The 22,377-nt window shown below is 31.5% G+C and overlaps 2 protein-coding genes across 3 annotated transcripts in view; one reads left to right on the top strand and one right to left on the bottom strand.

The window, feature by feature from the left end:
* LOC145291536 (palmitoyltransferase ZDHHC21-like) overlaps positions 1–6,508 on the bottom strand; it is a 250,564-nt gene extending 244,056 nt beyond the window's left edge. The window contains exon 1 of the mRNA XM_080137537.1: positions 6,376–6,508. The gene's annotated coding sequence lies outside the window, so the exon portion shown is untranslated. The remainder of the gene's footprint in view (positions 1–6,375) is intronic.
* Positions 6,509–11,448: 4,940 nt separating this feature from the next.
* The window catches only part of LOC145291514 (ceramide kinase-like protein), a 149,812-nt gene continuing 138,883 nt past the window's right edge, over positions 11,449–22,377 (top strand). The window contains exon 1 of one of the 2 annotated variants that reach the window (XM_080137485.1): positions 11,449–11,750. The gene's annotated coding sequence lies outside the window, so the exon portion shown is untranslated. The remainder of the gene's footprint in view (positions 11,751–22,377) is intronic. The other variant, XM_080137492.1, reaches the window with a different exon arrangement.

Genomic DNA, 22,377 nt, shown 5'->3' on the forward strand with positions numbered 1-22,377 from the left:
AATAATATAAAGTATAATTTTTTTTTAAATTAATGATTTATCATAGGGAATGAGTTTCGCATATAAATTTAATGTAAAGTGATCACCTACTTCCCGACCAGATATCATTAACGAAATGTAACCAATTATTACCGACAAGTTTTTCATGCTGTTTACATATAATCCCCTATTTTTGGATCATCAATTTCTCAATCGGACATTTCTGAGAGGTCGTTACTCGTTCTTTATTTCGTAGAAATGGGCCTTACATTACATGTTAACTTTTTCGGGTCTTTTCAGTTTAATTCTCGCCACATGATATTTCCCCTGTAGTACCTGTTCGTTCGTCATGATACACTCCTAAGCATTATTGGAAAAGGGCTATGGTTAGTGTTAGCTAAGGTTAGGTTTAGTGGCAAGGTAGTAACAAAATATCCAATTTATGGCGGACATTAAACGAAATAGTTAACAAAAGTTATCTCCCTTTAAAATGTTATTGCTTATGTGCCCTTTAAACGTTAATGGGCTGTTTTTATTTTACATTTTCTGCTTGTTTGTTTGTTTGTTTGTTTGTTTGTTTGTTTGTTTGTTTATTGCTGTTGTTTGTTTGTTTGTTTGTTTGTTTGTTTGTTTGTTTTCTTGCTTGTTTGTTTCTTTGTTTGTTTCTTTCTTTGTTTGTTTGTTTTTAAATAAAGCTGTATGTTTCTATGAAAAATGTTGAGGATTGGAATTTAAAGGGGCATAATTCAGCAACTAATCAACTCGGATTTATTTCCCTTGTACATGAAATTTTACTGATTGAACTGAAAAAAACTATTTTTTGGTGTTCAAACTTTTCCCAACGGGTTTTACTGGTGCGAGCAAATAAACGTAAAATTATCCGACCAGATTTAAACATAGTTTGTCTATTCTATAGTTTCAATTTTTACTCATTAGGTCGACTGTACGCACGTACATACAATTCATACACACATATTACACACACGCACTCGCACTGTAGACACGTTTTTCTTCATTTTTTGCCTATCCGTCGTATCAGACGATATTATATAGGTGTTCGTGTTAACACTAACTTCTTTATTATTATTTGTATTTAATGAAAACAGTCGTGATCACACGAAAGGAAATTTACCTACACAGTTTGATATAGGTTGAATAAAGTTGGACAGTGAAGAAATGGAGAGTTATGAAAATATGTTTCAATGCGTCAGACATTTCCATTTATACGCTCTTTTTATCGGTTAATAATTTAATAACTAAAATAAAATAACTAAATGGCTTGCACATTAATGAATCAAAAATGTGGAAAATGTGGACATGCATATTTGTCCATAAGTCATATAAAAGGAAAAATGTTAGCATTAAAATACTTACAGTTCACACCTTTCCAATAGTGTTTTAATGTGGAAATTTTCTTGAATATTTTATGTTTATTATTCATTTTTTTTTTTTATTTATTTTTTTTTTTTTTTCAAAATTCGCTCATAAAAGTTTTCATCAGCAGACGCTAAAATTTCATTTGAAAAAAGTTTTTGTTTTTTCTCAAGTAATAAATGTTAAAATATTACTTGTGACTCTGAAAATTAAATAATTGTTATCTCGTAACTGAATTGCTAATAATATTAATTAGGTACGTGCAAAATGAGTGGCCGATCCTCCAAATGTATAAACATTTTGCCCCCTTCCTTCACTTAAAAATTCACCAAAATTCAGGAAATCAACCATTTTTAATGAATTTTTCAATATTTATTAATTAACGATCATATAATATAATGAACCCGTTATTATTTTTATTCTTAGTGAAAATGTATGATTTTATGCAATAAAAACACTTTACTAAAGTTATAGTTTTAAGTACTAAAAAACATAAATTTATTTTTGCTATTTTTGTGAAAAATAAAACATTGTAGATGAAATATTGAAACAGGTATTTTTAATATTTCAGAAAAAATACAAAGTCCATGTTAATGAAATCAATATAATACAGCTAAATTAATTTCTCACATTAACGATATTATCATTGAATTAAGCATTGATTATTTAATATTTTAACCAAAAGCATAATATAATTGCAAAAGAAAATTCAGTTGATTTAATGATAACAGTTTCCAGGTAAATTTTAAATGTAATATTCATATTTCCCTTGTACGCATGAACATGTAGACATCAGCATAAGAATAGTTTTATAATCTTGAAAGTTTTTAAAAGATTGAAAAAATTGAGACCACTAAGAAAAAAAAATATTTTAAAAAATGGTATCATTTCTCTGAACGTTTTATTTGAAAAAGTATGGGTAGAGAGAATGGTAGAAAAATAAAAAGTAAGTTTAAAATTTTATTAATAAATAATCATTTTCTTTCAAATTTGAATTCTATTTAATCATTAATAAAGAATTGTTTTAGCTTATTTTTGAATGAATAATAAATTTTAAAAATGAATCGCATAAAGTAATTGCTATAATTGACTTTTTGAACAACATTTTACAAATTTTTTATTTCAAAATCTAAGGAAAAATATTGGTAAACAAATTTCATTAATAATTTTAGAGCATTATCGAATAAAAAACTTACACTAAGTTAAATATGAAATTATTTTTAGAGAAAAATAAAGAAATTCTTATGCATATTCAAAAATATTCTAATTAAATAAGCATCTTCAGATTTATTACCACAAAATTAAATTAATTAAACGAAATTATTACACTTCTCGCAATCCATACTTTTGTGAAAATCAGAGGGATTCGTGTTTGCATTTTACTGAGAGCTTATATACTTATACCGAAAACCGCTTTATCTGTTTATTATGCAATTTTTCTTTAAACAAGTTTGTAGTAGGCGGACATGAAAGTTCTTGCAGAATTTTTAAATTTGATTTTAAATGATGTATTTTCAAATAAGTTTCGTTATAATACTTTTACTTTATATATCGTTTTAAAAAGCGTTTTTCACTCTATCTAATCGTTTGAATTACAATCATTTAAAAATAATTATGTCTTCTTTTCAGAATGTTGAATACAAGATGGAAAAAAAGCAAATTCGCACAATTTTCTTATTTTAATTCAAGCTAGGTCGAAAAGCTGCTGAAACAGCTCATGATATCAACATGGGAATCAACATCAGGAATCACTACGGAACGTGCAACACAATGGTGGTTTAAGAAATTTCATGGCAGCAATGAAAGTCTTGAAGATGATGAGTGTAGTGGTCGGCCATCAGATGTTGACAATGATCAATTAAGAGCCTTAGTCGAAGCCAATCCATGCACAATTGCATGTCTTTTTTCCTATCAATGCTGGTGTTCCTCAGCGTTCTTCTCTATATCAATGATCATCCAAAGAATATTGTTTGGAAAATTAATATCTATACTGGGGATACCACTCTTTATTCTGGTATTGCTTCTCGCCCATCCCCCTCGTATCAGTTAAAATATACAGCTAATCTAGAAGTTAAGTTGGAGCCAGTCGTAAATTGGGGTACAAAATGGCTTCTTTCATTTAATCTTTTTAAGATTCAGCTTGTGTCTTTCAATCGTAGGTGTGTCCCTTTTCTTCCTGAGATTTTCACGGATGGCTCTGATCATAGGGGGAAATCGACTTTGAAACTTCTTGGTCTTTCTTTATCATTAAATTTGTCTTGGGGTCCATATATTAAATCCATTGTTCTTTCCGCCTCTTGTAAAGTCGGTTCCCTGTATCATTCTAAACACTTTCTCATACCTAAGGCTACAAATCTATTATGAGATCATGTATAGAGTATTGTTTTCCTATTTGAGTTGGTGAATCTCTGTCCCATTCGAAAGTTCTTGATAAGATGCAGAAACGTATCAGCAATTTATTTGGCCTCCATCTTTCTTCTTCGCTGCAACTTCTCTCTCTCTCTCTCTCTCTCTCTCTCTCTCTCTCTCTCTCTCTCTCTCTCTCTCTCTTAGACATAATGTTGCTAGTCTCAGTAATTTCTACATTTATTATGATATGTGTTCTTCAGAATTGTCTGATCTATCCTCTGCTTCTTTTGTTCCACCTGGAGTGCACATCACATTCTGCCATCCCTGATTCCCCCCCCCCCCTGTAACTAGGAATACCACTTTGGACTTGACGAGTCAAGTCAGAACTGAAGAATTTGCTGTAAAAGCCGCTATCTTTATGGAGAGCTAGTCGTGTTTAGTGACACCATCATTGACTGTGGAACCTGTAGGTTCCACAGTCAATGATGGTGTCACTAAACAATGAATGACTGTCATTAATTTTAGGCCGAATTTCTTACTGGCAAAAATACATGTGGCGTTTATTGTTAGTATTTATTTAAATCTCCGTCTAAAAATAAAGTTTGTTATTTTATTTCATTGTGAAAAACTGAGTTCTGTGTTTTTTCTTTGTTGTTGTTGAAGAAAAGGTTGTTGCTATTTTTAGCACACGTGGTTGTGGTGTATTTCCAGGAATGTCGATGGCATGTTTTTGTTTATCAACATAGTATTGGTTAACTGGCAAACCACAACAAACCTACAGTTGATTTTATAAAATTATTTGGCATGAATTAAAGTTTAAAATGCAAAAGTCAAATATCATGGTTCAATTGTGCTCTAGACAGAAACATTCATTTCAAACATGCCCCTGTCTTATCAAAAAACCCACTGTTGATTTTATATACCAGGCCCTTCTGTTTGTATGGTGATAAAACTTCTCAATGCACTTGTTAGTCTGGTCAAAATCTGACTCTTTCTTCTTTAATCAAATATTTTTTATTTCAATACATATCGGAGGCATTTCGGTACAAAATCTAAGAACATGCCTGGGCACATAAAGTACATTTGTATGAAATTATTTTAAAAATCGGCCCAGTCGTTTCAGAGTCTATAGGGAACGAAATCAGATGAAAAACGTAATGCACACAAATACTGCTAGAATATATTTTTTTACACACAGTTGCTCACTGAGTAATTAAATTTCTTTCTTCTCAACAAAAACGAACAACTTCCTCTTGAAAATTTTTATATTAAAAACTGATGTTCAAATATTTATTAATCCACATATATATTTTTACAAAAAATTTTTCTCATTTCTTTTTTACCTATAGTAAATATAGAATAGATCTTATAGTTTGTCTCAAAATTCGTTCCTATAATTTCTGGTTAGAGGCGCTTATTCAGTATTATCATAGCCTTGCCACCTTCATGGCAAGACTGCTCAAACAGAATAATGGCGCACAGCTCCAACTGTAAAACCCAGTCGTGCACGTGCGACTGTATAAAGATCATTTCAGCTGCGGGCAAAGTTCCCTTCTTCACCCACACAAATTCTGTGGACTTATAAACGAAACACTGCCTTTCACGCGGACGTCTTGGAAAGCAACTTACGTCATAAAGATGTTTTTTTTTCATCCAATTGGATTACAAAGAAAACAAATCTTCAAAAATATTTTTTCAGACAGTGTTCGTGGAGCCGGCTTGAAATCTATAAATATTGCATTTTGCGTCAAAATCAATCAGTCGACCCCCAACCAGCATGCTGTAGACATCATCATCGATTCCGTCCACGGACGTTAAACACGCGCGCAACTGATAATTAATTTTCCATAGAAATGGACTTTTTACCCTTTTCTATCTCTCTGCTAAAGTAAGCGATAGACTTTTATGTTGGTTAATTATTCCTAAAAGAAAGGACTGGTTATTTATAACCGAGAACTTTTACTTTTCTACTTCATTTCATTTTATTACCTCAGTCGCAGGAAGAGTCATTTAACAAAGAAAAAACTTTCTTGTCCGTTCTGTTCACTTATTTACAATTTTTTTAAAATAAATTTTGTATTAAATTTATTCACCCGCCTCGGTCATCTTTGTTTGATTGTTCAACTCCATTTTACACTTTATTTTTATTTATTTATTTATTTATTTTTTTTTTGAGTTCGCGGGACTAACATCGACACCCGTGGTCCCGCAACAGTATTATCCCAATATTCAAAACTGTTCGTAAAAAGAAAATAAACAAAATGACACAAAAGCTGTTATTGTGTACTTATGTGCAAAGTTTTCAAAAGATAGTCTACTAAAATTTAAGCGCATGTATCAAGTATTTTTTAAACAAGAAAACAAAAAACACACTTTAACGGTGAACTGTCTCATCCATCATTTTTTCATTAAGGTCAGCAGTCAAGGGACATAATTCAACACAGTCATAATAATATTAGCTAGAAATTGTTTATCGATTATATTTTATGAAAACAAAATACTGGATGAATAAAAGTAAATTTTGGTGTGCCTTTTTTAGACCTAACAAATAGTTACAAAATAAAGTTTTTTTGTGCAATTATAGGGGATTTAGCAGAGAAACGAAAAAAGGGTAAAAAATTGAAAAATAAAGCAAATAAATATTACCAAAGGCAAGATAAATTACTCTTTTACCTATCTGAATAACCGTATTATTTGGATTCTTCAGACTATTGTTCTCATTTTGAGTGTCATTTTCACAACGTTTTGATTGATGTAACCTCCGACCTTCTTCAGGTGTACCTTGTCGAACTTGGGAATGTTTTTGTCAAACTCTGGAATTTGGATGGAAATTCAAACGGAACACTTTAATCATATCACGGCGGTATATACTTTCCATGAGATGGAGGGGGGGGTCGTTTGAAATTTCAGTCTGTAGTTGATGTTTCTTCCACAGGCTGTCGTGGATTCTGTCTCAGATTAGCTCATGCCTTACCTGTTCTGTGATCCTTAGTATTCGCTTGGAGCTAACTGGTAGTTTCAACATTAAATTTGGTGGCACTAGCTTAAGATCATGACATCAGCATAAGAATGTGAAGTGGTTAGTCATCCTTACCAGTTTTTGGTAGAGTTTTTTTGATATACTTCCATTTTTGTATTATTTCAGATCCATACCAAATTGATATTATGTTTCTGAATTTTTGAGATGAGGATTGGTTATTCATATTATTTGGATTCATCGGACTACTGTTCTCATCTTGAATGTCATTTTCACAATGTTTTGGTTGATGGAACCGCCGACCTTCTTCAGGTGCATTTTGTCAAACTTGGGAATGTTTATGTCGAACTCAGAAATTGGACAGAATTTCAAATGGAACTTTTTATTTACTTCACAGAGTATAATCTTTCCGGGGTGGGGGTTGAAATTTTGATCCTAGTTGATGTTTCTTCTGCCAGCTGAATAAGTTTTGCATGTGTTAACACATTTTAAACCTTTTAGAGTGTCACTGTGATACTGTTTGGATTTCTATCAGTATTTTGTTTATTTTTTTACTTTTGAGCCAGTATTGACACTCCGAAGACATGATCTTGTCAGCCATGTTGTTGTCGGTTTAAATTACCAACTCGACACTATTTCTTTTTCAAACCGAATAAAAGTTTTGAAATAAGTTAAAAACAAAACTTATCCAGGTAGGTAGAAGAGTAACTTATTTTGCCTTTGATAACATTTATTTATTATATACTTGAAGTTTTACCCTTTTTTCGCTCATTTCTTTCTCTGCTAAATCCACCAATAATAACCTTTTAATATAGGGGGAAACTGGATAAACGTCAGATTAGAATTAAAGGTTTTTTTGGGTTTTTTTTTTGTTTTTTTTTTCATAAAAGTCAAGTATATGGTTCATTGGTGCTCCTAAATCAAGAAAACATATTTTCGGAGGCGCATCAGTCGTATCAAAGAACTATTATTTCTATAGTCAGACTAAACAAAAGTCGATGATCCCTATTTAATCACGCTGGATAAGCGTGTTGACATCAGTTTTAGTCATAGAAGGTTGTACTAAAAAAAAATTTTTTTTTTAAACTGTGAGGATTTTGTTTTTCATTCACTTCTATAAGAGCGGAAATGATACGGTCACGTTCACAACTCGCCTGTTCAAAAATAGACATTTTCTTTCATTCGTCAGGAATGTTCGTGACATCCATTTAAAGGCCCATTATCCACCGTCGCCATTGCCAACGACACCAGTATTATTACAATTACTTCGACTAAATGTGCGATTTGTTTAGAGCTAACTGTTTCAATTCCTCTCAGAAAATGTTGTTGTTTTTTTTTTATTATTTGATGTGTGAGTTGCTTTTTCTTTTTTATTTTACTAGGAACGAGTGGTGTTCATTGCTTATCAAGGTCCAAAGGCCACTCGAGCATTAGAATAATAAGTGACAATTGGTCGGTGAGACAACAACGTGATTATCGGTAATAGTGGAACTTGGATAGTGTTTGCTTATTTGCAATGACAGCTCAACAGGCACTTGTTCACAGTAGACTTGGAAACAGCTATGTTATAGTCAGCTGAGATGCATCCCCGTGGTATTGTGTTCCACAGACGGGCAGTTCTAGGAAATAAACTTTGCTCATGGAATTTTCATTTAGTTTTAGGTACAGATAGATAATAAGGAACATTGTTAGCAGTTGCCTTTTTTAATGGAAATCGCTTCAGACAAAGCATGAAGTCACTTGATGTAAGGAACTAAAAAAATAGTACTTCAAGGTAAAAAATCTGCCAATGATAAGTGCTAGGTGGAATAGATTCTGATCAAGAAAACAATAATTCTCCCCTCTTTGTCAGAAACATTTCTAAAAATGATAAAATAAAAGAAGCGAGAGTTATGCAGCTGCCGAAAGTAAACCTAAGATCCAATTTCTACTCTCCTTGCTGTAGCTAGACGAAAGTCTGCTGTGAATGTTCAAGAAGAGATGACCATAAATAGAAGCTCAGTCGAGCACCCGCCATGAAAATAACGATAAAGTAGGGATAGGTTCGCAACGTCTTTGCTGTGAGAAAGACAAAGTAGCATGAAAAGGGTTTCATCCGTTATATTTTCGCCTCAACAGAGATTTTTGCTTTTGTATTTTAATTCAAGAGAGAAATAATTTTCTAATCGACAGCTTAAATATTTTCCAATCACTTTCAAATGTCTAATTACTATGGTAATTATTTCATGATGGTGCGAAATTCGAAAGTTGTGAAACTTTAAAATGTCGCTTAGAAACTAATTTCTGGCTAGAATTAAATTTTAAAAGCAAAGATCAAGTATTATTGTTTGGTTGTGCTCTTCAACATTTTTAAATCACCAAAAGTACAATGTGGCCTCTATTCCAAATTATCATCCAAAAAATAACTTACTTTTACAGGCAGAATGTTTTTTAGATTTCATATAAAGATAAATTTCGAAAGTGAATTTAAATAATTTAATTAAGTCAGTTTTAATTATTAAACCAATATTTTAAATACACACGCATTTTTTTAATGTAAATTGTATTTACTTTTCTTAGCCTATAAACTTCATGACTTTCCGTATAAACATTGGTTATTCTCACTTTAATCTTGATCATATGTTTAAATTTTATTTTTTGATATCTAATCCTTGTGCTGATGAAGAGGCTTTATTTCGAAAATTAGTATCGTCTCAGAAACGATCGTACACAGATCAATTGGAGCTGAAAAAACTCTCTATCCATGGAATAAGGGCAAATATAGACGAAAAAGTTGACCATGAAATTTGTTTGGACAACTCCCAAGAATTCATAAATGGCTAAAATTGCAAGTAAAGTTATTCAAAAATTCAGGAAGGAAAGTTTTAAAAGGCTAAAGAAATAACTAATTCCCATGTTAGTCGGATCACACCACAATTTAAGACAGATTTCTGTCACATAAACAAGAAATTCTGCATTTCAGTATATAATCTGTTACTGTACTAGAGTCCAGGATGCTCGGAGGGACCTCGTGAGCTTAGACCTCGAACAGTCAGCTATTCTAAAAAACTGACTTTAGTAAAATGTTAGAGAATTTAAGTGGAATTTTAAGTGTAAAATGCCTATTAAAGTTTTTACTGCATACAAACTGTATCAACAGTTCTGTATATAAACTGATCGATTGTTACGTCGAAACTTTTAGTTTTTTGAGACTTCGTTTGTGCCAGGCAGCAAACTCGAATCAGTCACTGTCTTACGATCAAACAGCATGATATGAAACAGAAGGATGCAAGCCGTGCAAATTCAATTGGTTAATAAATTTAGTTTTTGGACTTTGCTTTGACAGTAATCTTCCACACGGGGAAGATATATTATTTTTACATTCTCCATAGTTAAAAATTCCATTAATTATTTTGAAAGTTTCAATTATATGACCCACACTCCTCTTGGATGGGATTGAATAAAATGAATCTATAGCCTAATAGGTCCCGCACTGTCTGCCAAGATCCAGCCTCTGTTACATCGCCACAGTGTTGCATCCCTGTGCTTGTTTTACATGTACTGCCTTTGAATGTGCTCCGATGAACTTACTACACCTGCAGCCTCGCAACACAAATACCCTTAACCTAGGTAACCAGCAACAAAATATCACCCTTTCACTGCAGAGGTCTCTAGATGCTGATAGATTTCATACTCTAATAGCTTCTTCCCCCTCAGACCACTTGCATTTTGGAATACTCCTCTTGCTCCCTATTTTCTCGCCTTCACCAAGATGTAGAAATTTAAATTTAATGTGAACAAATATCCTGATGCTCAACAAATTGTACACTTTCAATACTCTTATTGTTATCGAAATTGCCCATTTTTCAATCAAGGAGAAAGCTTCACATGCAATGACTTAATCCACAATACATTGCACTGTAGAGAACCTGCGGTTGATTTTACAAAATTATTTTTATATAATGCCTTGAATTAAAGTTTAAAATGCAAAAGTTAAATATCATGGTTCAATTGTGCTCTAGACAGAAACATTCATTTAGAAAAGGCTCTTGTCTTTTCAAAGAACCTACTATTGATTTTATGCAGTGATAAACTTCTACACTCTCTTACACACACACACACACACACACACACACATTAATGAGAGAATTCTTATATCTTTCGTGATTCTGATACAATTACCGATTTTGTTTTATATTTCCAATTCCGACACAATTGGAGAGTCTGCTTCCAATTCTATAATGACCTAAAAAATTAGAATTTTATTGAGGGGGGAGGGGTAGTGAAGAGAATTTGACAAACTTTTTAATAGTTTCCCCTTATATATCGCATCCAAGATTCTGATAAACTCATTCGAAGATTTACATTTATGTTATTTCATTTGCGCCAACAATATAAAATTAAGTTTTAAATAAAATAAATAAATAAATAAAAGACTGTCCGGAAAGCGAGCTGTAATGTCATGTTCTCGCTACTATAAAAGAGGTTGACAGCCATTTCTGTGTCACAGTTAAAAAAAAAATAATAATAATAATAATAATAAAAAGTGATCTGGAGACCATTGACACGCCTCTTTTTTTTTGGGGGGGGGGGGATTCCAGACGACTAAAAATTTCTTTTTTACAAAAATTTTCAATTGTTTTTTTTTGTTGATTTTTTTTTTTTTAATCTTCGTCCAATAAAGAAAATTAAAACAAAAAGTACATTTGAGTATTCCGATTATTCAACCCTTTGAACCGTAACCAAAAAAAAAGTTTCGAGTAATTGTAACCCTAACCCACCCTCCAACTACACATGTTCAAGACGTTTATCTGTCTTTTGTGCGTGTTGCTGCGTCCGTAAGCTAATAATTACACTAACCACAACTTTGTACTGAATTTTTCACTTGGACTAAGAAAAAGAAAAACAGTAAAACGAGGAGGAAATACGAAAGGAAGGAAGAAGAAGTAAGCAATTTACACGAAGTAAAGTTTTTATTTTCTTTATCGGCGAGAGGGCAGTTAGACGGATTATTATTATAATTCCGGAGAGGAGACCCTTGACTCTTCTTGGCTTCCTTAAAACAACTAGTTTTGATTATTTAACCCTTCAGGTTAGTTGCTGTTGATTTCTCTTCTTGTATAATTATTAGCCAACATTAACTTTAAAACCGCGGTGGAGAAGAGGTCGCATTTTTCTTCTATTTTTTTCTTTTCTGTGCTTCTTCCTCATTAGAGCGAAATTCGAAAATCGCAATATTGAATTTCAAACAAATGATAGTTAAGTGACATGTGTCAGTCGCAATAAATAACATATACAAAAATTTCAAGTTTGAAAATAAAAAATAAGCAGGAGAGTTCGACTCGTAACAAGGGAAGTAATTATTTTCTAAACCTGAAAATCTTAGGCCAATTTTAAATTAAGTTTAGCTAAATTGGCAATTTAGCTAAACTTAATTGTTTTCAAAATCTATTTTCATTAATAATTAAGGTATTTGTACAGTTTAATCAAGACATTAAAAAATGAAAATATCGAGAAAAAAAAAAAAAAAGGTTATATTGTACGTATCCGTTTTGGACTGAAGATCTCTTCACTTCATTTGATCGAGTTTTTTTTTTTTTTGTTGTTGTTGTTGTTTTTTACAGCGGAAAAACACGTTTTTATGACGGCACGCTCAAAATTACATAAACTCCGGCAAAAAAAATATCCATTCCCCCCCCCCTAAAAAAACGGATAAACATGGTACGGGGCCACGGGGGAGGGTTGCTATGTACCTATTCTGCAGTTCTGCACTTTCACCTAACAATTTAATAAAAACAGGTATCGTAAAACTAAACTTGAAAATACTATTTTAAAATAGCGCGGGTACTTTCACCTAACAATTTAATAAGAACAGATCTTTTTTTAACAGTAAAAAAAATAACGGTAACATAAGTGCATAAGCACCAAATTTTTGTTTTGTTTTGCTTTGCTTTCATTTTGTTTGTTTATTAAATCCGGCGAAAAAAGTAAAGTTTTTTTTCACTAATTTTCCTGTTAATAATTACATAAACTCCGGAAAAAAAAACTATCCATTCCCCCCCCCAAAAAAAAAAATCATAACAAAAAAAATTCTTTCTTTGTAAAAATAATGATGTCTCCCTCAATCGAACAACGTCCAACATCGGAGCCGATGCGTATTTCGCTAGTAGGGTGTCGTCGGCCTAAAACTTTGTTAAATTAAATAACGTAGTTGAAAAAAGGATATGTTCTGTCCACCACAGTACTTTGAAAACGTGGTAAAAAAATCAAATATATAATAAATAAATGTTATCAAAGGCAAGATAGATTACTCTTCTACCCAACTGGGTAGGTTTTTAGTGTTTTTACTAAAATGTAAAATCAGCTCGAAAAACAAGCAAGTTCAAAGGGTACGCGACTACGAGAAAAAATGGCGGTCGACCTAGACGAGAGTGCCCAAAATGCCGACCAGGACTGAATGGAAGAAATATCTCATGTATTTAATTTAAGCCGTCGTTTCGTATCTTACAACATAAACAAATACTTTATTGTAACTTTTTCTTTAATCTTTAATAATTTATAAATATTTATATAAAATTATCAGAAAAAAGCCAAATTTGAAGCCAAAATTGAAAAAGAAACCAAGCTGTCAACCCTGATAGGCACTTGAATTTACTTTGGCAACACTCTTCTCTCTACCGTATCGCTTGTAAAAAATGGCTACTTCTCCAAGAATGGAAATTCTCCTTAATTTTACCCAGGAGAAAGGATTACAGTATGCCCAAAGTAAACAGCTCGTGTCCACCCAGAAAATATTTTTTGTATATGTTGTAAGATACGATGTTGTAAGATACGAAACGACGGCTTAAATTAAATACATGAGATATTTCTTCCATTCAGTCCTGGTCGGCATTTTGGGCACTCTCGTCTAGGTCGACCAAAATGGCCACAATGTATTTGTTACAAGGCCATTTTGGTACTGGTCGCGATTTGAGTTCCCTGCCGAACACCATTAAAAAACACTGACTTCTCCCTACTCATGAGCAAAGGACATGTTTTAGTTGCCATAGTAACTAAACGATCATGAATTTTTATCGACTTTTTTTTATAAGTTTTACTGTTTATGAATATTGAAATAAATGAAATTACTACACATTTATTAGTAATAATTTTATCGACTTTTTTTAATAGCATTTTATATATATATATATATATATATATATATATATATATATAATAATCATATAGCGCGAATCATAAGTGCACTAGCACCCATTTTTTTATTAATAAATGTTTAGTAATTTTTAAAAAGTCGATAAAATTATAATTAATAAATGTGTAGTAATTTCATTTATTTCAATATTCATAAACAGTATCGACTTTTGTTTTTTTTTAAATAGCATTTTCTTTTTAAATGACGACGTTTTACTGTTTATGTCTCACTTTTATCGACTTTTTTTATAAGTTTTACTGTTTATGAATATTGAAATAAATGAAAATACTACACATTTATTAATTATAATTTTATCGACTTTTTAAAAATTACTAAACATTTATTAATAAAAAAAAATGGGTGCTAGTGCACTTATGATTCGCGCTATATGATATATATATATATATAGAGAGAGAGAGAGAGAGAAAATGCTATTTAAAAAAAAGTCGATAAAATTATTAGTAATAAATGTGTAGTAATTTCATTTATTTCAATATTCATAAACAGTAAAACTTATTAAAAAAAAGTCGATAAAAATTCATGATCGTTTAGTTACTATGGCAACTAAAACATGTCCTTTGCTCATGCGTAGGGAGAAGTCGGTGTTTTTTATGGTGTTCGGCAGGGAACTCAAATCGCGACCAGTACTGCCATTTTTTCTTGAGGACGCGTAGCCTTTGAACTTGCTTGTTTTTCGAGATGATTAAACATTTTACATTTTAGTAAAAACGCTAAAAACTGCAGTTAGGTAGAAGAGTAACTTATCTTGCCTTTGGTAACATTTTTTATCATATATTTGATTTTTTTACCACTTTTTCGAAGGACATACCCGAAAAAAATCTTCTTTTTTTTTAACAATTATTAGTAAAATAGATTTACCTCCCTTAGACCAATAAGTTAAGATTCCAAATTGTCACAATCGCAATATACTTTTTTCTTTTTTTTTTTTTTCTTTTTTTGCATAAAATAATATTTTGTTTCGAATTTGGTTTTAGTATTTATGAAATATTTGATATATATATATATATATATATATATATATATATATATATTTGCCCAGTCGTCAAATTCGCTTAAATATATTTTGATTAATGCAGATTTCGTATTTGGACCCAATACAGTAATAATTTATAGTTTAAAAATAAAAATGACTCGTGTGCCACCACCGAGAATCGAAACCAAAACGTTTAGCTTACGATTTACTTTTCCCTTTAACGTTAATGTCTAAGCATTAACATGTTTGCTGCAAGGCTAAAAATTAAAACATGAACCAATTGCTATTACGTTACGCATCCATATTCGTAATGCCGTCGTCCAACGTTCACCTGGAAAATTTCATTTTTTCAAATTTTCACTTTTGCGCCGATTTTCCCCGGCTAAAACCCAAATATCAAATTTCGCATGGGTTCAAATACCTTATGTATTAAATTTCATGTCTGTAGACCATAAACTGACAGGAGTTTGGTAGGCAATTTTTTTTAAAAACAAATACATATACGCATACATAAATATATATAGAAAGAGGTTTGTGTTTACTATAAATATTACACACGTATAAATCATTTAGAATATCTGCATGAATATAATTACACGTAATCTTCTTCTCTTCTTCTTCTTCTTCTCTTCTTCTTCTTCTTCTCTTCTTCTCTATCTTCTTCTATCTATCTATCTATCTTCTATTCTTCTTCTATCTATCTTCTTCTATCTTCTATCTTCTATATAAATAAAATGAACTCATTTTTTCCCGTCTGATTTTGACCTTAATAGGATTAAAAATCAAGATATTTCATGCAAATATAATATGCACAAACGGTAGAACAATATCTGAGGTGTGTTATAGGCTTATTATTTCTCAAATTCCTCGATAATCTTAGATTTCTATACTTTTTCTGCTGAGAAGTCACGGCCAAAATCGGTTAAGATCAATGGAAGTGGTAAAATATATCCTCTAATAAATTCCTCCTCCCCCTGCCACCACTTAACACCGTTTGGGGATCGTTCACAAGGAACAGTTGAGAAGAGAACACCGGTTTGGCTTCGTAGTTCTTTCATGTGAAGTTATTTCAAATCACTAAACTAAGCTGCAGTGCTCTGTGGCGTAGTGGTTAGCGTGCTGGACAATTCACATTATATTTTCACGTTCGCGCCGACCTACTGTAGTCGTTTTTTTTTTTTTTTTTTTTTTTTCCTAAACAACTGGAATGGACTTTTCTTGGTGGCCGAACTGTTAACGTTGCAGATGTTTTTTTTTGTTTGTTTTCTTTTCACACTTTATTTTCCTACTTTTACTCATGACTCCGGGTTTGATCCTTCCTACTTACCTACCATAACATTTTTTTAAAGCTCCCCCCCCCCCGTCCCGGAAACAAACACTCGGGCAACGCCGGGTACCCCCGCTAGTAGTTATCTATATAAATAAAATGAACTCATTTTTTCCCGTCTGATTTTGACCTTAATAGGATTAAAAATCAAGATATTTCATGCAAATATAATATGCACAAACGGCAGAACAATATCTGAGGTGTGTTATAGGCTTATTATTTCTCAAATTCCTCGATAATCTTAGATTTCTATACTTTTTCTGCTGAGAAGTCACGGCCAAAATCGGTTAAGATCAATGGAAGTGGTAAAATATTTTCTCTAATAAATTCCTCCTCCCCCTGCCACCACTTAACACCGTTTGGGGATCGTTCACAAGGAACAGTTGAGAAGAGAACACCGGTTTGGCTTCGTAGTTCTTTCATGTGAAGTTATTTCAAATCACTAAACTAAGCTGCAGTGCTCTGTGGCGTAGTAATTAGCGTTCTGGACAATTCACATTATATTTTCACGTTCGCGCCGACCTACCGTAGTCGTTTTTTTTTTTTCCCTAAACAACTGGAATGGACTTTTCTTGGTGGCCGAACTGTTAACGTTGCAGATGTTTTTTTTTTTTTTTGTTTTCTTTTCACACTTTATTTTCCTACTTTTACTCATGACTCCGGGTTTGATCCTTCCTACTTACCTACCATAACATTTTTTTAAAGCCCCCCCCCCCGTCCCGGAAACAAACACTCGGGCAACGCCGGGTACCCCCGCTAGTAGTTAACTAAAGATGATCATCCCATAAGAAAACTGAAAAAAATAAGGAATCAATTAAAATGAATGTTTAAAAGAATATGCAAATAAGCTAGATCTTTTGTAGATGAATGCAATTTCACAACCCATACATAACGAAGTTGAATTTTTTTTTTTTAAATAAATAGAAAAGGTTTGTTTTTTAATACGGCTATTAATACACAAAAAAAAAAAAAAAAAAAAAAAAAAAAGAACAATTCTGGAGTGTGTAATATATATATATCAATTAAAATATTTTTTTATCCGACCCTGTTTGCTGTGGACCCTGTCAGCTGAAAAAATGACGTCATCGCTATAGGTCCTAGCAAGCAAGATAAGTGGAACACAGGCTGTCGATAATGAGCAGACATTTTTTACAGAAAGCGTTAGAAAAATTCAAAATTGGATTAAATGATACTTTGTACTGAAACTCATCCAATATCAATATTAAAAATATTAATAATAAAAAACGAAAGGGAGAAAAGCTGTTAAAAAGTTTAAAAAGAAAAGGAATACGATTTGATTTGTATGAAACTGAAGTTTATTCAATTGGAATAAATAAAAATGAACAATAAACATTTTTTAAATAAAAAAAAAACAATATTTTAAAAATCAAAACTGAAAAACAAATGATAAATTAGTTTAACTGAAATACGGACAATAAATTGGTTTAACTGAATAACGAACAATAAATTAGTTTAACTCAATAATGAACAATTAGTTTAACTGAATAATAAACAATAAGTTAAAAATTAAATTCAAACAAATGTTAGTATAAACAAAGTTACCGAGGCAGAAATATTTCAAACATTGAATATTAAAACTCTGTTGTAGAATTTAATTAAAAGTTTTAATTTTTCTTTTTCTGATATTTTCTTTTTACTAATATTGTCATTCTCTTTGGAACAATTGTTTATAAGGGAATTCGATGAACTCCATATCAGCATTTTCAATTTGCTGAATAGTCCTCATCACAAGAGTCAACATGAAACAATCGATTTTGATCAGCCAAAATATTTAAAGCTATGTACATGGCTAATTTTCTCTGATGAATCCAATGTAAAAAAGAATTGCAATTGTAAGTTTGTTTATAACTATATAATTATATAAGACAAAATTATTAGTTATATCATTTGGGTATAGCAGAGAACCTCTGTTAATACCTTGAAAGTAGCTGTTTAATTCAGCTATTTCTTCAACAACCTCTCTCCCGGATATTAAATTTTTGCAGCTATTGCATTTCAGTTTTTTGAAAACTGCATGACAGCAATAACTTGCTAAGTATAATATAACAGGAAGTACTTCCTTGCATTGATTAACATCATCTTCTGTTACATCTATGTTAAATTTATAAACATGTAACTCCTGTTTCCTTGTCATTTCATCCCAGTTAGTTTCTTTTAAATTTTTCAATTCAACAGTTCGATTATTAATTGGTAAGCTCAATTTTAAAACTGACAACATTCTGAGTTTTTTTCACATTCATACACCTGACGTATCGATATATTATACTGATCTCCACTAATTTGTCGATACTGGCCAAACCTTGCCTCAAAGTTATCTGTCTGAAACTTTCCTGGTAATATATACACCATGTTCAGTACATTTATACAACATTTAGTCAATTCTAAAATTGCGTAAGTAGTATGGTGCAAAGCAGTATATGTTTCCTTTGTTAACTTACTAGTTCTTCCAGGAATGCTATTCCAAGTTTCTAACCAGTCACAGAACACATTTAGGAAACTATAATTATCACTATTTAATGTAAGTGGATTAGCATATTTATTACGAAGTCGACAACCTTTATATGGTGTTTTCACATTCAGTATTGTCCACCAAATATAAAATATTTGAATGTATTCTGCGATTTCTGCATAATTTGGCAAGCATTCCTGTTTTCCTAAGGTTACCAACCACAAAACCAAATTAACATTTTGCCTTTCAAAAGTAGTCAGAGAAAGAGCTTTTGAAGTCAACTTATAGCAATATTTCACAAATGATTGAGATTCTAGGGCATAAAGTTTATGTAAACTAGAAAATGGAGCACTTTGGATGTTATCTAATTCATGATTTCCATTATAACAAAACTTTGGGAACATCATGCATTTACGTTCATCTTTTTGGCCAAGCCAATTGTTTCTAATGCATTTTAATATATGCACTGAGTCGAATAAGAAGAAAAGAGGGCTAGACGTTCTAACTGGCTGGGGATATACAATTGAAAGCTTTGATGGACTACAAAAGAAAGACATAGCTTTTTTTTTATTGCATTATTATTTGTTATAACAGATAATACCTTAAACCCTATATCTTCTAAGCCAATTATTACACGTTTAATTATGTCAAATAAGTTCTCAGCTAGAAGACATTTAGTTGGCATAACATGCACAACATCCTTATATTGTGAGAATACACTGCTAAGCATAAAAGCAAATGCACTTGTGGCAGGTTCATTGCTGTTGTTAGCTAAGCCAACAATATTACCACCTTTATAATCAAGATAAGGTTTGAGATGTATTTCATCAACAAGTAAAGATACTGTGATGTCATTCTGCATTAGTAACTTGAACTTACTTTTAATATACATGAGAAAATTGTTATGTTGTTCAATGACAGGATTCATAGAAGTTGATAAGGTTAATCTTCGAATGGTTGAATAGCATGGTAAAATTACATTTTTAGTATCTCTTAACAGTCTGTACCCTCTAGGGGAGCAGTTATATAATAAGGGAGAAAATACCATCATTTCACTCCAATAATTAACCTTATTCATTGTCATTATGTTAATTTGTTCATATATGAACTTAATGGCATTAAAATATTTAAATGATTCATCTTGCACTAATAGCAAAAATGATAAGATTAATTTTAATAAAGAACTGATATTAGAAGTTTTCATTTCCTGTTCTTCGATGTCCATTTTTTTTTTTTTTTTCATGTTTTCCATCAAAATCTGCAGAGTATTTTCCTCTGTTACATGTTTAGGAATTCTATACTCCCCTATAGCACTCATTTCCACATCACTACAGAATACTCTAACGACCAAGTCCGGTTCAATCACCATAGACATTTTTATTTGGGAGCATGGGCATCTCTTTATATGGCATATAATGATGGTATTGTCTTGCTTAATAGAAGTCCAATAATTTTTATCTATAAACGTTAATTTTTTTTCTAAATCATCAATATTATGGAAAGTTTTACGTTTCCGTAAATCTAACTCGTCAGCAACACTTTCACATAATGCACGCTTAAGAGCAGAATTTTCTAAACGCATTTTCTTTGCGCTAGGAGACTCTCTAAAAGTGGTTGATGATGATAAATAGGAGGGACAGTTTGGTAATATTCGAGGAATAGCACAATCCTTAAGATAGGGATTTTTTAATTTAACACTAATTGTCTTTCCAGTCCTTTCATCAAATGCTGATGCCTCTCACTGTTTGTCTTCAGATCGAAAATGAAGTTCACATACCTAAAGAAATAATTTAAAAGAAAATCGTACCCTGTTTGACTTAATACAAAATAAAAAGAAAATTACATGACAAAAAACGATAAAATAAAAAAATAAGGTAAATGTGCAGAATTAGTCCACCCTCGAAAAATCCTTTTAAATTACCAATTTTATAGGTTTTCGGGGGGTGCTGAAAACGAAAATAATGTTTAAAATTACGGTAAACTAGTAGTTTCCAAGATATAAAGAGATGTTAGTAAAAAAAAAAAGGGGGGGGGGATAATTTAACCGAAAACGACCACCCACTTTCTGGCGAATTTTTTTTTTTTTTTACATGGGCAACGAGCAATTTTTTTTTTTTAAATTACATTTTCGCCTCAAACAAGGCAAAGTGCCTCTTTGATGTAGGAATGAACACAACTAAACGTAAAATGAGCACCTACAGTTGACCCCTTCTCCCCGACAAAAATTCTTTTTGAAAGGGGGTGCACATTTTACGTTAAACTGTGTTCATTGTACGTTGACTCCCAACCCCCAACATAAAGGTGGCCATACTCATTTTTCTTCGCTTTTATTTGTTAAAAAGAAAGCGCCCTAAAAAACAAATGATGGCCATAAAGTAGGTGCTCATTTTACGTTAAATTTTTATAGAAAAGTGATCCCCCATTTTTTTAAAATAACATTTCTTCATATCTTGGAAACTACTCGTTTGCCGTAATTTTAAACATTATTTTCGTTTACAGCGCCACTAGCAGTATCAGAATTTTGGGGGAATTTTTGACAACCCTAACACAAAACTGCAAATAACATATACAAAACTTGTAATTTCTCCGTTTAAAGTGGGTTGTTCATTTTCTTTATGGAATATACTTGCAAAATAAACTATTAAAATTGATTAAAAAATAATAGAAATATTTTTTTATTGTCGGCATTTTGTAAACACTTTATTTTTTAATAAAAAAATAATAGAAATATTATTTTTTTAAACAATTTTAATAGTTTATTTTGGAAGTATATTCTCCAAAATTCTGACACCTACAGGGCCACGACATTTACCACAAATAATTATTAATAAGCTTTTGGGATAATCTATTTCACGCTGATATAAATATTGCACAGTAAAATAGTTGAACTTAAAAAGTTAAATGCTTTTTCTCATTTAGAATTATTTAAACAAGGAATTCCGTTTTTACGATATCGCTTTTATTAAATTGTTAGGTGAAAGTACATAATATTTTCATCATACTGCCCATTTTAAATAAGTTTCTAAATAATAATTTATTATTTCAGCACATAACTTAAATTACATGTAAAATTCATTTTTTATATACATACTTTCATTTTTTTAAAATACGTTCTAAAAAAATAAATAAATAAAAATAAAAAGGCGCGTTTTTTTTTTTTTTTGTTTGTTTTATTTTTAAACATCTCAAACATTTTAACACTTAATCTGCTATATTTAGATAGAGTAAAATCTTTTCTTTTTATTGCATTAATCCACTGGTAAATTATTTCCTTTTGGGGGTGGGGTGAAAGCACGGTAACATTTGGTCCATTTTCGTAGTTACCTCGCCATTTTGGAACTATACATCTCGACGGCATGTTTAAATTTATTTAACCCTCCAAAACTTTAAACCAACTTCCGGTTTAGTCATGAGACACGTGACCAAATTTCAACAGACCGATGTTCATGACGTCACCAGACTAAATTATAGTCGTCGCTAGGCCATCTATTACGGTAGCCACGCTTGAAGTCACCTGTATTTCTGCATCACACACCTAATATTTTAATAAAAGATACCGTTAAAATTGAATTTAGCTTTAAAAGTCTATCCAAAAACGAAAATAGCACTGCCCGTAAATCGCACGAATACTTGTTTATGATTTGAAAGACACCAGTTTTTATTATTATTTTACCCTTACCTCATGCTTAGTGTTATTTTTAGGATAGTCCACAGATCGATTTTTTAATGTGTCCTT

Source organism: Euprymna scolopes, chromosome 2 (assembly GCF_053919585.1).
Source record: "Euprymna scolopes isolate OS-2025 chromosome 2, ASM5391958v1, whole genome shotgun sequence".
NCBI classification, from domain to species: Eukaryota; Metazoa; Mollusca; class Cephalopoda; order Sepiida; family Sepiolidae; genus Euprymna; species Euprymna scolopes.